The sequence below is a fragment of the Protopterus annectens genome, chromosome 5.part0 (genome assembly GCF_019279795.1).
Source record: "Protopterus annectens isolate FY-2018-M chromosome 5.part0, PAN1.0, whole genome shotgun sequence".
Classification (NCBI taxonomy): Eukaryota; Metazoa; Chordata; order Ceratodontiformes; family Protopteridae; genus Protopterus; species Protopterus annectens.
In genome coordinates this window covers 394,025,760-394,041,319 of record NC_056735.1, presented here as the reverse complement: position 1 = coordinate 394,041,319, position 15,560 = coordinate 394,025,760, and positions in this window count along the sequence as shown.

Here is a 15,560-nt window from a genome sequence, read left to right as displayed (position 1 = left end):
CCTGTTTGTATAGATATGTCTATACATACAGACATATACATATACATATCCATCTGTCACTATCTCTCTCTTACATACACACTATCTCTCTCACATACATAATATATATATCACTATGTAGTGTCAAATGCATATATACCGATATATAGCTATATATATCACAATGATGCATAAACTCTCCCCATATATCTACATAACTCATATACATATCATACACACACCGAGCTACATTTATATATACATCCCTGTTAATTACATAAATATGTGTGTGGATGTCTGTATTGTCGGACATACCCTAATAATTGTGATTAAATCTGCACTATCACACATCCATACTGTTGCTCAAAGGATCCAAACTAAGGGTGCAACAGTGCATAATCTACTTACCTACAGATCCCTGTGTCTGCTGGATGTCACCACATAGACAGACACAGGTGATGGTGGTGTAATGTATAGAGTTATCAACACATGCACGGACAGGGCATATTGTTCCTGCCCACAGGTTTGCCTATCTAACTGCAAGCAGCCACATATGGCCATACTGGTAGCTGTACACACATAGCTAGGATAATAACAGTTATCTAGCTAGGATACTAGATGCAGATAACAGTATGAAGCAATATCATTCTGCAGACCACATATGCTGTTTAACAGAGGAGTAGTTTGTGTAATGCCCAAGTACTGTGCCTGCAATCACATATACAACAGATTCAACCTGTGGCATGTGCAATAAGTACTGTGATATGTAGTGAATAAGATTAGATAGGTAAGGGGTTTAATCTCACACCAGGCTACTTGGTGCACATGTGTATGTGTGTATACCCCTGCAAAACAATTGCCATGCCATCATGGGCCATCCACCTGCAATGGCTATGCACTTTTTGGCCCTGTAACTTGCTGCTGGCTTCCACACTGCCCTATTCTACAAGGCCTGATGATGTCATCCACCTTAAGACTACCCACTGACAATGTACTATCCAAGCTTAAGCTGTGGTGGGTGCGCTAAACACTGTGATCTAGGCTACTTAGTGCACATGTGTGTATACCAGTACAAAACAACTATCATGCCCTCATGGGCTATCCACCTGCAATGGTTACACACTTTTTGGCCCTGTAACTTGCTGCTGGCCCTCTTTAAGAGAAATCTTGAAATCAAGTGGATGGGCAATAGGAAGTTCACCCCGGGGATCACTTCAGTGGCCTGCTTGACAGGGGCACTGGGAACTAACTTTGGACGGCATAATGCCAGGGAATCTTCTTGGGCAAGGCTTATATAGGCTCCAAGGCCATTAGCCTAGTCACACCTATGAACCTATGAACCCATACTGCCCTCTTCTACAAGGCCTGGTGATGTTATCCACCTTAAGACTACCAGCTGACAATGTAGTATCTAGGCTTAAACCATAGCATGTGCAATAAGTACTGTGGTCTGTAGGTATGTAAGATTAGCTAGGTAGGGGTTCTAATCTCACTCCAGGCTACTTGGGTCATGTGTGTGTCCTGATGGCATAAATATGAATAGGTAGGGTTTTGTGGTATTTTATTTGTAGCATGTGATGTGGCCTCCCAAAGGACTAACCACAACAAGGCCTGCTGATGTCATCAAGCATAATATGTCCTGAACTGATAGTACTAGCAGATATCAGGTGTGTTGCATGTATCACGTACTATGATCTGTACTGTGTACCATTACATAGGTAAATGTTCCCATCTATATACAGCCAACTTGCACTACGTGTGTGCCTTGGCATGTCCTGTACACAGTGATTGGAAATGGTGCTAGCCTCATTGTAGCCATGGTCGTGTGTGAGCCTGTTAGAGCATTTTACATCATGTTATGGAATCATAGGATGTTTGAACTTCACTGGCATAATGGCCATACAGCCCTCACAATCATAGACATCTTTATACCCATAGTTACAGGATCAGCACATAATGCCCCAGTCCAAGAAGGACACAGGTAGACACCCTGTCTTGAGATAACAGTCACCCAGCTAAAATCATACAGATGGCATGTGGTGAAGTGCACTGAGGTGCTCTGTGTGCCACTAGACAGGCTTCTGTTTCAAGGGTATGTTTAAGTCTGCTAGACACATCTCTCCCACAAGCATGTAGTATCAATGTCACATACAAGGTTAATGTCGTTACAGTGGTTTATCCATCTACTATGCCACCTACAGATAAGCAGCATATGTAATCAAGCAGGGTCACACATTGCTCCATATGCAAAGCACAGATCACCTCTGTTTAGTCTATATGTCACAGGTGACATTGACACTCATTGCAGACTATCCCCATTTAACACATACTGAAGACGTGAAGTGACCTTGTGAAGGACCATACTGTTGTGTGCAATTGCCAGTACTGCTTGGAAAGGTACATCACCAAATGGCCATTGCACTCAGATATTGGCATGCTGAGGGAAGAGTACTTGGAGGTTATGAGTATGTCACTTACAGGTGACTGTGGCTTCAGCTATGCCATATGATTTGTGCCATAAAACTGTAGAGACATGGTAATGTGAGGCACATTAGGTGTAAACCTGTGTAGCCAGATCTGTGTGTCCAGTCTGTTCACCCCTGAGTATGTACATCACATGTTGTGACTGATGTGCTCCTTACCAGGTACATAGTTCTAACTGATGGAACTGATACTACATATATATTTGCATGTAGTTTATGGCCATTACTATGTCAAAAGGTATGTGTCTGCAATACCCTCTTGCAGGATAGTGACATACTACAGAGACTTTATGAGTGCTCGCAATTTGCAGGCATCAGCCAACATTGTTAGCCACACTCAGTCAGTAGTCATGTGTATTGTGGTTGAATGGATTCCAAGCAGTAGAGGACCCAGGACTGTGCCCTGTTGAGCATTTCTGCTGACAAATCATCTATTGGATATAGATGTTCCTATGTTGCATATATGTGCCAGCAATGGGCCACTTACTGACCCCTACAATGACAGTATCGTGGATGCCTAAGTGGGTGCTTTGTAAATGTTGCCTGAGCGGGAGATATAGTCAGATGGCTTGGCTGAGTCTACGGGGTTGTATACCCTGATGTACCCTCACCCAGGTACATGGTGACTGCTTGAGAAATGTCCACCACATGTAACAGTCATGCTCCCCCTGTCAACCGTGTGTACAGTCAACTGTGTGTAGAACACATATATGTGTGCTGATCAGCTCCATGATGATCACCCCTACGGCCATACAGATATGGATACTCAGACCAAGAAGTGTACAGTTAGGTTGGTGGTGGATGCACCACCTCTGTGCAAGGATATAACAGTTGTCGTTGTCCACTCAGCTGGTGTGCAGTCAGTAGTGTCAGTATGATTGCAAGGGTTTGCCAATGATGTTACTCATCCTTATCAGATCACATGTAGGATGCAGCCTGAAATGTTAACATATGCAATAGATGCGGTGTATCTTCCAATGAGAGGCCAGCTATGAACTGCTCTGTAAATATGGAAGTTATGGGACAAGTTGTAGGAATGTTATGTGTCACGTGATGGAGACAAGGGAGTGTAGATGATGCAGACAGTGTGGGTCTACAGCTTAGGTATGAGAGTCCAGACCCATCATATGTGGCATCATGACGTATGATGTATGAGATCACTGACAATCTGGGCCTGTCCTTTGAGGTCACACATGTAACTACACTGTGCGTTGTGGTTCTAGTTTGTGTGGGTGGCTACTTTTGTCACTTACTGTATCTATTCAACATCACAACACTATCTGCTTTTTTTTTCTGAGGAGGTAGTGCCTCCATGTTGGAGGGGCACCCTCATCCCAAATGTCATACAGCACTGGACACCTATTATTGTACAGCCTGTTAATGGCAGTTGTCCACCACTCAGGTTTGCTGAGCCATGATGAGCCTGTGTCCCTCCTGTCATGTACAGCCGAGGTCATGTCATTGTAATGCTGTTGACATAATGCATGGGGGCACAGCTCTGCATACTTGCCTGTCCCATCTGAAGGGGGTAGGTGCTGTCACACTATGTCAACCATCCCACAGGAGGTAATAAATGGCTGTCTTGACATAAATGTCTGTATTGTCTACAAGGAGGGGTACGTGCCGGTAGTTCTAAGGAGACTGATCTGTGGCCATATCCCAGCAGGGAGGACCTCACATTGGGGGTGCTGTACTGATCACGCATATTGGTAAACACATAATGCACTACGTTGGTTCCCCGTGTGGAGATGTCATGGCACTGCTTCAGGGCATTGTAGATAAGGAATCTGGACCATCCTTTGCACAAGTGAGCCGCAGCATGACTAAACAACACAGTGTGTACATATTACATTTCCCTAATGTGTTTGTCTGTGCTCTGTACAGACACCTTGCATGACTCTCTTCCTGCAATATGGTGGAAGTAACTGCAACACTTAATTGCATGGAGGATAACTAGCATGTAGTGCCAAGCAGTGTTCCTAGATCATTGAGTCATGTCACCTGAAATCCCATGATAGTAGTTAGCATGGATACAAACACTGACACTGTCATACACCTAGTGACACTGGACCAAGATCTGCTACTTTTGCTCAAGGCCAGATCATGCCAACCGACTGTAACCGGCAGTGCCCATTCACTGTTACACTGTGCAATGGATGTTGGACATATGTCTCACTCCATCAACCATGGCCTGAGAAGGTGTGTGACAATATTAGGTCAGCAGGTCTTGCTGGAAACTGTATATGTCATGTGCAGAGGGTTATGTCAGCTGGTGGATAGGCAAGTGTCTGATAGTCATACTCTGGGAAGATGTCATTGGGATACCTGTGCTGCAATGATGCCAATCACCAGTGGGGTTCACCAACCACTACTACTGTCATACCCTGTCTACCTATTCCCTCTCTGCAGTCACAGTCACTGTTAGTGACCTCTGACTGAGTACATTAGCAGGTGATTGCATATTGGGAGCTATCACAGACTCCCACATAGAACCAATAGTTATCAAGGATGGCGTAAGACACAATTAGTTTTACTTTGAGCCACTGACACAGACTAACAGCCAATGACTGCACAATACTATCCTGTGAGAAATCATCCACCCCTGCAAAATATTGTAGTGGCCACACCTGCACAAAGTTGAGCCATTACATGTGTAGTTATGGACACAGAGAGTAATATAGCCTTTGACTCTCACTGGTCGGTAAGATGTGGGGATGCATTCACTGTTGTACAACCTACACTGGCAGGTTTTGGATGTAAATCTAAGACTGTCACTCCTATACTAAATGCGGCAGTCATCACAACTATCATTGTGTGCAATGGCACCCTTATTATGTCACTGCACAGGCATATCGTACAACTGTAGCAGCCACACAGGTTCCATGCTACACCAATACACACCATAGATAAAATGTCCTGTGGAGTCCATGTCATGACCATACATGTGTAGTCTGTCTCCTAAATGCTTTAGAGGGGATGTGTATGGCTCCATACAAGGAGGTGTCAGATCCGACTGTGTACCTCCCGCGTATCCATGACAGGATTAACACATGTCTCACCTGTTCTACACACCTACAACATCACTGTGGTATACATAGTACATGCTGGAGAGACAGATATGTAACAGACAGTACACTGTACATGAAACAGGCCCCCCCATGCATGTGAAGCACAAATCTGCTGTGCACAGCATGTGCAGGTTACAAAATGGGATGCAGAACATGACAATCATAGTGGGTGTTAGGCATCTGTCTGTACTGGACACAGGATATTTGTAGATGGGTCATCTCCATCACCACAGCTTGTAGATGCATGAGTTCCCAAAACCCTGGTGACACTTACTAAAGGCAGCAGACCTGTTCACAGATAAGAGATGCACAAGTACACTGAATGTCACCATTGTCTTTGTTAGCCTGTTATACACATATGAACCTATAGTGCTGCACCTTGCTGAAGACATATTTCAGCTGTGCTGACATGCCATTCTGTGCTGCTTTATTGCCACTGTGTATCCATAGGATACCCCCCAACAGAGTCCTGAAACAGAAACAGAAATTGGTCTGTGACACACCTGTCATTGTGTAACTATACAATCAGTACATCATACAACATAAAGTACACAGAAGTATGTGGTGTACTCATGACAAATGCCAGCATACAGTATCTGTCATTAACCACAAGTGGCATGGCAAAACAGCACTGTGTTACACAAGTACCTGTTAACTAGTATAGTCACTCTGTGCATCAGAGACATCACTTCATTTCCCTACATCGATGGCGAGGATGACAGGGATGTGGCACAGGTATCATCACTTACACAGGGTGGTGTGTGGGGGTGCAGGAGGCCTAGGCTGACCCACATGGTTGACAGCGTGTGTGTGAGTCAGGAAGGGAAGCAAATAAGATGCACCATGGAAAGGTGCTGTTTGTGGCTGTAGGTGACCTGCATTTGTCAGTGATGTGTGAGCATGTGTGTGTGTACACAGTCAAGTTCAATGCTAGCCCTACATGTCTGCATGTTGGACAACTTTGAACCATACATGGTAGAGTTGACAGTTCTCTGTCTATGGTCCCAAACATGGGAACTGGCTCTGCCAGGAGTTGCACTGGCACCTCCATGCCCAAGGTCAGAAGTGGTGCTAGTTCCTGATGGTGACTGTTGTCTGCTGAGACCATATTCCCCATGAACCCATGGCCTGCCATGCCATGGTGTGGACAGCACACTTCCCTCTGTAGTGCAGAATGTTCTGCCACTATGGGAGTGTGATTGTGCATGGCCACATGGACTCTCAGCAGATGGGGTTGCTGACAATGAGTCCAATGCTCAACTCCAACCACACATTCCAGCACAGACAATGTGCAGTCCAAAACAGACACTGTCTCAGCACACCTTCTGTCCACTGCATCAGTCAACTGATCCAGGGTGTCCCCAATGTAGTAGAGGGAGTCACATATGTCAGATTGCACTGCATCCATAACCCTAAGCATACATCTGGTGTTCCATTCAGAACATGCCTGTGCCTCTATGATGGTCCAAAATATGCACCAAGTGACCTGTGATGCGACATCTGCAACAGGTGGTGGACAGACAGCAGGTCTCCTACAAGCACCCCTGTCAATCCACCTGTGTGGGACCTCACCAGCTATCTGGCTATGGCCACTGTCTACACTCACTGGAGCCATAGTTGCCACAGTTTCCTGGTCAATGTCCCCAGCCTCTGACTGTCCAATATCTGTGGCATCTGGGGATTGAGTATGTGTGGGAATACTGACTGTATATGAAGACAATGGAGGCAGAAGAGGGATGTCTACCTCTGGAACAGATTTATCCCCCAACACCCCCACATGTGCCTCAATGTGACCACCATCATCATCATAGTCTGAAGAGACACTGACATCAAGTTATGTAGGGGACAGAGATCAACCTCCCCAGTCACCTGTGATAACAAAAGAAAAAGCAGTACATGAATGCCTGCACTATTGTGTACGAAAAGACCACCAATACTCATAATAACAATGACCCACAGCTGGATTAGGGTCAGACTTTTTTCTTCTCCTCTTTCATCCAAAATAGACTTTCTCAGAACAAAATACACATTCTTTATAACAATCACTTCAAGTAGCGGGGGTGTGGCCATCATGTGTACTGGTTGTCAGCATCCTTCTTCAGCTCTGTCCTTAAAATCTATTTTCTGACAGGAAAATCAATAAATTCTGATTGTAGACAATTCAATTTTGTTGGAACATTTCAGCTAATCGTATAAGAAGTCTACACAGAAAAAAAAAATGCTGCATTATCTACTACTAATCCTGTCAAATACCAGAAGAGAAAGCATCAAGACCAGAGAAAATATGAGCTTCACAAAAAAATACTATGTCTGACCAAACAATGAAGGAGAATTTATAGTCATTATTAACAACAATGCAAAACTTGTCACTGAAATTTGACAAAATGAACAAGAAACTGGTTAAGCTGCAGTGGTGCAGCAGTAGCATTGTCGCCTCACAGCAAGAGGTTCTCCCATTCAATTCTCATCTGTAGCACCTTCTGTGTGGAGTCTGCATGCCCTCCCTGCGGTCGAGTGGTGTTCAAAAGACATGTGTGAATGGGCGTGCCTTCGTTGAAGGTTAGCCATCAGGCTGGCACCTCAGCACCATAAAAAATTGACTGCCAATCATTAGCGGACCAGAGTTCCGAGGTGGCAACCCCTAACCGGGAAAAGCTGAAAGAAGAAACAAACAAGAAACTGGATGCTTTTGAAGAAAATAGTAAAAAACAAATCCAACAACTACAGGAATTAACAGAACAACATAACCTGAAGATAGAAAATATAGAAGGGACATTAACTGATGTAGAAAGCAGAATTTCAGACTATGAATAACACTAAATAGAGAAAATGTTTCACTAATGGACAAAATTGAAGATCTAAAAAATAGATCCAGATGTAACAATCTCCAGATTTATGCAATACCAGAAAAAGCTGAGGGTAGTAATATGGTGAAGTTTCTTAATACATGGCTACCAGACATTTTAAAGCTTCCAGAGGCTCTATCTTATGGGATTGAGGGATCTCACAGATCCTTAAAGCCAATCTCAGCATCAAATAAAACAACAAAAAGTCCCAGGTCAATCATAGTCAAACATTTTTCATCTCAAGATAAAAAACTTATATTAAAAGTTGCCTGGTATAATTCTCCGATGAAATCTGGAGACCACATAATCCAGTCTGACAATAATTATTCATCTGGGGTAATGGCTAAAAGTAAGGAATGTTTACCACTAATAAAGGAACTTAGAAAAAGGCAACTTAAAGTACATCTACTTTTTCCAGCAAAAATTAAAATCCTTCTCAGGGATGGACCAAAAATATTTGACAGAATAGGAACAGCAGTGACTTATCTATCAACCAACAAAGTCTTAGACAAGATAGAGGAAATGGATTGAAGTTCTTTTGGTCTGAAATGCCATGCTGAGAAAAATGAATGGACTACAAGTGACAAGAAGAAGACGCTGAGAGACAAAGATAAAAATTGAAAGATATCTAAACAAATTTTAAAGTAAAAGTATTCATTCAAATATCTAATTAGATAGATAGATCCATATTTTGCAACAAAATCATGATGGAATATAAAATGGACTGGGTGACATGCTGTATGGAAACAACCTCATTTACGAGGTAAATGCTTATTATTATTTAAATAAATGCAGTGTTAAACATTTGAAATAAGATAATATCAAAGAACTGCTTCACTATTTAGAATAAACATTTTTAATTTGACATGTCTTTAACTTAAGAAATATGACACTACCATCTATGCTTCCAGACTTCAATAGTTTAATAACACAATGATATGTTGTTTTTGACTCTTGTATGAATGGTCTGAGATATATAAAATGAGATAACCATAAAAACTGAATGATTAAGCTTTGTTCCTTTATGAATTATTAGCAAATGGATGAAAGAGTGCTGTTAATATTAAAAATGCAGTTCTGGGCACTTTTCTATAGAACAGTGGGTGTTGTTATGTATTTTGAACACCCTAGAGGAAACTGAAGGTAAGAAACAGCTTTCTGAGCTCGCAACCTATTCCAAATAACTAAAAGCTTCATTTACGGTTATTTGTTTTCCAGCTGAGGTCGCAAGCTTGTAGCATATGTTTTTAATCCCCTGTGAGGTAATACAACCAAAAAAAAAAGCTATTATTTATGTATTATTTATTTATTTATTGACATTTCTTGACTGGGAAATTCCACGGGCCAATGACCCATTTTCAGTGGAGGCCCGGGGGAATTTTTACATAACATCAGCTTAACTTTGAAAGTCAAGAAAGTTTTTACACAATACAAATTGAAGTAGATATACAAGACAAATACATATTATAGAGGTATACAATACAAGAAAATAAACACAGTGTGTTAAGTTTTTAGTAATTCTGTTTGTATATTCTCATAAGTAAGAGTACTGTTTAATCAATTATGTTTATTTAGCCATAGAAATAAAGAAAGCAAGAGAGACTGGATATGAAGACAGATAGTGTAAATTGCAACTATATTAAGTTAGCAAAAGTATTTGTAGTGTATAGTGGCCTAAACATATAATGTGGTTTAATTATATGACTACAAGAACAGACAAGGTTATTGAGATAGTGTTCTTTTAGTGCAAATTTAAATGTTTTTAAAGATTCTAGTTGAGTAAGAGGGAGAGGGAGTGCATTCCAAAGTTTGGCAATGGCATGGGAATAGAGACATTGTCCAGCTCTTTTGTTGAGTTTAGTTATGGTTAAGAGTTGTTTGTTAGAGGATCTAAGATGCAAAGTAGGGGCATGTGTTTCTATTATAGTTTGAAGGGTTGAGCAGAAGTTTGGCTTATTTAGTAGTTTGTGGGTAAGAGTAAGTTGGGAGTAATGTAGGTAATGAGGGAACTCAAACCAGTTTATAGATTTAGTGGCCAAGCAATGATGTGTGCGAATTGGATGTTGGAGACAAACTTGGCTATTTTATAGTCTAGTAGGATCACTGATGTTAGTAGGCCTGCATCAAGATCTTTGTATACAGTGTTGGTAAATGACAGGAAGGCTGTTGTGCTGTGTGCTGGCCGAAAACCATGTTGGGTGGGTGCGAGTAGGTTATTGTCTGTGAGATGTTTTAGCAATTGAGAATGAATACACTTTTCCAAAATTTTAGATAGAGGTGAAAGTATGGAGATGGGCCAGTAGTTAGATAGATCACTGGTGTTACCGCCTTTTTGAAGGGGAGTAATAATTGAGTTTTTCCATAGCTGTGGGACATAGAGGCCAACAGAGCCGTTCACAAATTCACAAATGTCTCAAAATGAAAGTAAATGGTTACACAGAGAGATAAGCACTTGAAAGGCAGTATGTGGCTTAACTCAAACCAAAAGGTTATTAAAGTGACAAGCAGATATTTCTATCAAGATACAAGTGCTCCAAAACACTAAGTATATATGTATAAATAGCATAGATTTAATAAACCTGAAAAGAAAATAAGAGAAATTAGTATAAAAATTTTACAATATATGCAAAGAAGATGACATCATAAATAGGACACTGTAACTGATGTAAAATAGCTAAATGTAAATTCATATGTATGCATACTTGGACATATAGGTATAAACAAAGTATTACCTTTTGTACCAACAAGAAACAAAAAATAATTTAACAGCTAAGAAATCAGTAAATAAACAAATATATATTTACACAAATATATCTAGTAATAAACTGAACCAGATGTAATAAGGGATGAATAAAGCATGATATAAATGTCATGAAAGCATTATGAGAATTAGCACACCTATTAAGTTTGGCAAATAAGGAATGACATGGATATCTAATAAACATGAATAAGTCATGATGTCAGTTCACATTCAGTTATTATTAAGAAGATGAGTATCTTAAGATGAAATGCAACATAAGATATGACAGCAATGCTAATATGTTTAATATGCTAAGAGCAGTTCAGACATTAATGATGAAATACAAAGGTTTTACCTGTGCTCTACAAATAAAAACAAAGTACAAGAAAAGTTAAGAGTAAGAAGCTACATGAATCACAAGACATTCTAATAAATCCATACTAATTGCTGATAATTATTAAAAGTAGAAAGTATCACATAACATTTTTATATAACTTATGCATAAAGCAAGAAGAAATTGAAAGCCTATAATGAGAATATAAACAGACTTTATTCTAAAGATATCAAGAATTCATCTCCCACAGATGGATGTACTATATAACGGTGTTGATTACTTTACACCTAACAATATCATTAGGAACCAATATGCTATTATTTAATAAAATCTACAGTTTATAACAGCAATAGCAGCATTTTCATTAACCTGACGATGATGAAACAAGTAAAGTTTTATAAGGTACAGTGTGTTAACAGCAGAAAGTATGAACCTATTTGGAATATGTATACATGAGATTTGCAACATATACTGACAGACATCTTATATGTATATTAAAATGTGATGTAAAGAGTTACTAAACATAAAATTGTTATTTAGAAATATATACACGAGCAAAAGGTTATATATACATACAATGTTTGTAAATAAAACAAGAAATGCATTTATTACAAAGCACTGTCTAAATAGGATGTTGATACTATAAAACAGATACTGTTACATTGAAAACAGATCCTTGTTGAAGGACATTAAATAATGCAGTGAGATAAAAAATACAAAATATATATACTAGAACAATGTTGTATTTAAAGTTGGTTAACTATTTTATTTAATTGATGGCAGCATAATTATATAACAATTTCTGTAATAGTATTTAATTGAAAATTTTATAGTTCTATAGTTCAAGTTTGAATGAACAAAAGCAATAAGAATTTGATGCTTTTATAGCTATATTTGTTGCTGGGGAATCTGAGGAAAGATGTTGAACAGGGGATAAGAGGGATCACTTGAATGGTAAACCTATTCAAGAATGGATTGTTTTTCCCATGAAGGGAATGACTGGATGATCATATTTTGAAAAACACTTTTTACACAGACAGTTTTTATTTGTATCTTTTAAATAGATGTGTATGCAATGCATTTATAACATATATGAAATGAATGGTAGAAAGTTTTCAGCACACATACAAGGTTATGTACAAACACAAAAAAAGGACAGTGGTTAAATACAAAGGTATAGTTAGTCTAACTGTGAAATGCATTTCTATCAATGTCAATGGCTTAAATAGCAGCTGTAAAAGAGGAGGCTTACAAAAATATCTTAAGCTATGTAAAGCGCAAGTAGTATTTTTACAAGACATCTTATACAGAAAGACATTAATAGGATTAATATGCATAATTACACATTACTAGTAAATTCAGAATATAATAAAAAGCAAAGAGGAGTAGCAATATTATGGAGGAAGACAACTTTGATGCCCAAGGTCATAAATACAGTCAATGACTTCAAACGCCATCAAGGGCATTAGCTAGAATCATTAATCAATCGAAAGTCCTTTTGCAGATCACTGAAATACAGTTTAAAAATAATAGATATACAAAATCTGAAGATATTATGATTATTTTTGAAATGATTTACTCTCAGCTTTACAGTGATAGACAGGAATCTTCCACGAATAGAATTAATAATGACTTTTTGCAAAAAATTATTTTTCCAAAAATTAACGATAACTCTCAGATAGATTTAATTAAGCCAATTTCCTCTGGGGAAATAATAGATACAATTAAAAAGTTGAAATCTCATAAAGCACCAGGTCCGGATGGATCGACCGCAGAATTTTATAAAACTTTTTGTGACTCCTTTGGCAAGATACTTCCACATATATTTAATTATATAATTAATAATGGAATTAGTGATCCTCACTTTAATGCATCCAGAACAATTCTTATTCCCAAAGAAAACACTGACTTACATAACCCGGACAACTATAGACCTATCTCTCTTTTAAATATTGACATGAAAATTTTGACATCTATCTTAGCTAATAGATTGAAGAAGGTAATAGACTTAATAATATCCAATGAACAGGCCGGATTTATGAATGCCAGACAAACTACTGACAATACCTTATCACTACATACATTCATTTCCTATGCTTGTCAAAAAAATATTAATGTTTATGCTCTCATTATTGATGCACAAAAAGCATTTGATAGAGTTAATTTGAAATTTCTGTTCGATCTTTTATCATACTTCAATATACCTCAATAATTTATTTTAACGTTACAAATATTATATAATAACCCATATACAACTTTATATATTAATAAAAATTTTTCTAAAAGAATATAAATTAAGAACTGAACTCGTCAGGGCTGTCCTTTATCCCCTATATTATTTAATCTATATTTAGAACCACTGTTTTAACATATTAAGCAAAATATATACCATAACGCCCCAGTAGTTTATGGCACCAATATATCTATGACTGCCTTTGCTGATGACCTCAATATTTATTGTATGAATCCAATCTCAGATACTAAAAAAATACTAAAAGCAGTGGAAGATTTTGCTGAAGTATCCAACTACAAGATAAACCTTAAAAAAAACAACTTATTTCCTTTGAAAACACCATTGGTAGGACAAATTAAATCGGAGAATAAGATAAAGTACTTGGGTGTTATCTTTTCTACAGATAACAGAGGTTTCTATGTGAATAATGTCAAGTTGCTTTGGGATCAGATATTGTCCGATTTAAGAAGATGGAATAATTTGAAATTACCAACAATGGCAAAAGTTTCAATAATCAAAATGAATGTGTTACCCAGAATTTTGTACATTTTTAGAGCTACTCAAGTTTTGATCCCCAGGAAATTTTTCAAACAAATTCACATGGAATCGGCTAAATTTATATGGGAACCTAAGAAGACTAGAATATCATATGATAAACTGATGACTCTGAAAAATAAAGGAGGCCTAGATCTACCTAATTTTGAAATGTATTACTTAATAATAAATTCTAATAGAATTTTAAGAATAGCTTACTATGAGATATCTAGTAATAAATGGTCACCCAAATGGGTAGTTATGAATCATAAACACATTGTAAGTTTGAATATTAACCCAAAAGCTTTACCTTTTTTAAGTAAAGATACTTTTAAATTATTTTCTTTAATGAAGCATATTACAGTATATACAAGTCTAATACAAAATCTTTTCCAATCATTAAATCTCTTACAGCATATGATGACTTTTCAACTCTTTCATAAGAATCCGAATTTGAAAATTAATAACCAAGTAATAGATCTTAAAAAATATCCACTTATAATTAATCTAACTTTACTTGAGATATATCCATATCTTAACCATTCAGTTCATGATATGTTGCAGGGGATGAATCTTCCTAAATCTTACTTAATAATATTGAGACAATTAAAGGATCTCTCTGTAAATTACTTCAAAGACTTTAAAATTGATGAGGAAATGTTAACTAGTTGTTCAAACTTATGGTTAACTCTTAGACAAGATATCAAATTTATTACCTCTACAAGTGAACTGATAAAAAAGCTGAAATACCAAAACCAAATACTTTTGTCAAAATATTGGAAGGATAAAATACCATTGATAGAAAATAACAAAATACTAAAGGCAATTAACTTAACAATAAAATCAGTTTCTCTCCAAAAATTAATATTTACACAATTGATGATATTTAATAATGCCTACTATACACTCCTTAGCTTGCATAAATTCAACTCGAAAAACTCGCCCAAATGTCCATACTATAAAGATCAAATGGCTGACCTCTTGCACATGTTCTGGAGCTGTAAATGTATTTACAAACTTTGGAATTCCTTAAAAATCCAACTACAAAAGAAGGGATATCAACATCCTACACTTTCTTGGGAATTCATGATACTACATATTCCTCCTAATAATTTGAATAGAACCCAAATGATTATACTTATGAATATTTTTTTATTAATGAAACTTTATATAGCTACAAATTGGTTGACTCCATTTCAAACTTCGTGGGAAAACTTTAAAGGTTTAGCCATGAAACATATTCTAGCACATAAACTTTTAATTAAGGATAATAAAAGGAATATTAATAACCCGAAGGTGTGGGAACAAATTTTCAACATTATATTTGCTTAATGTACCAAACT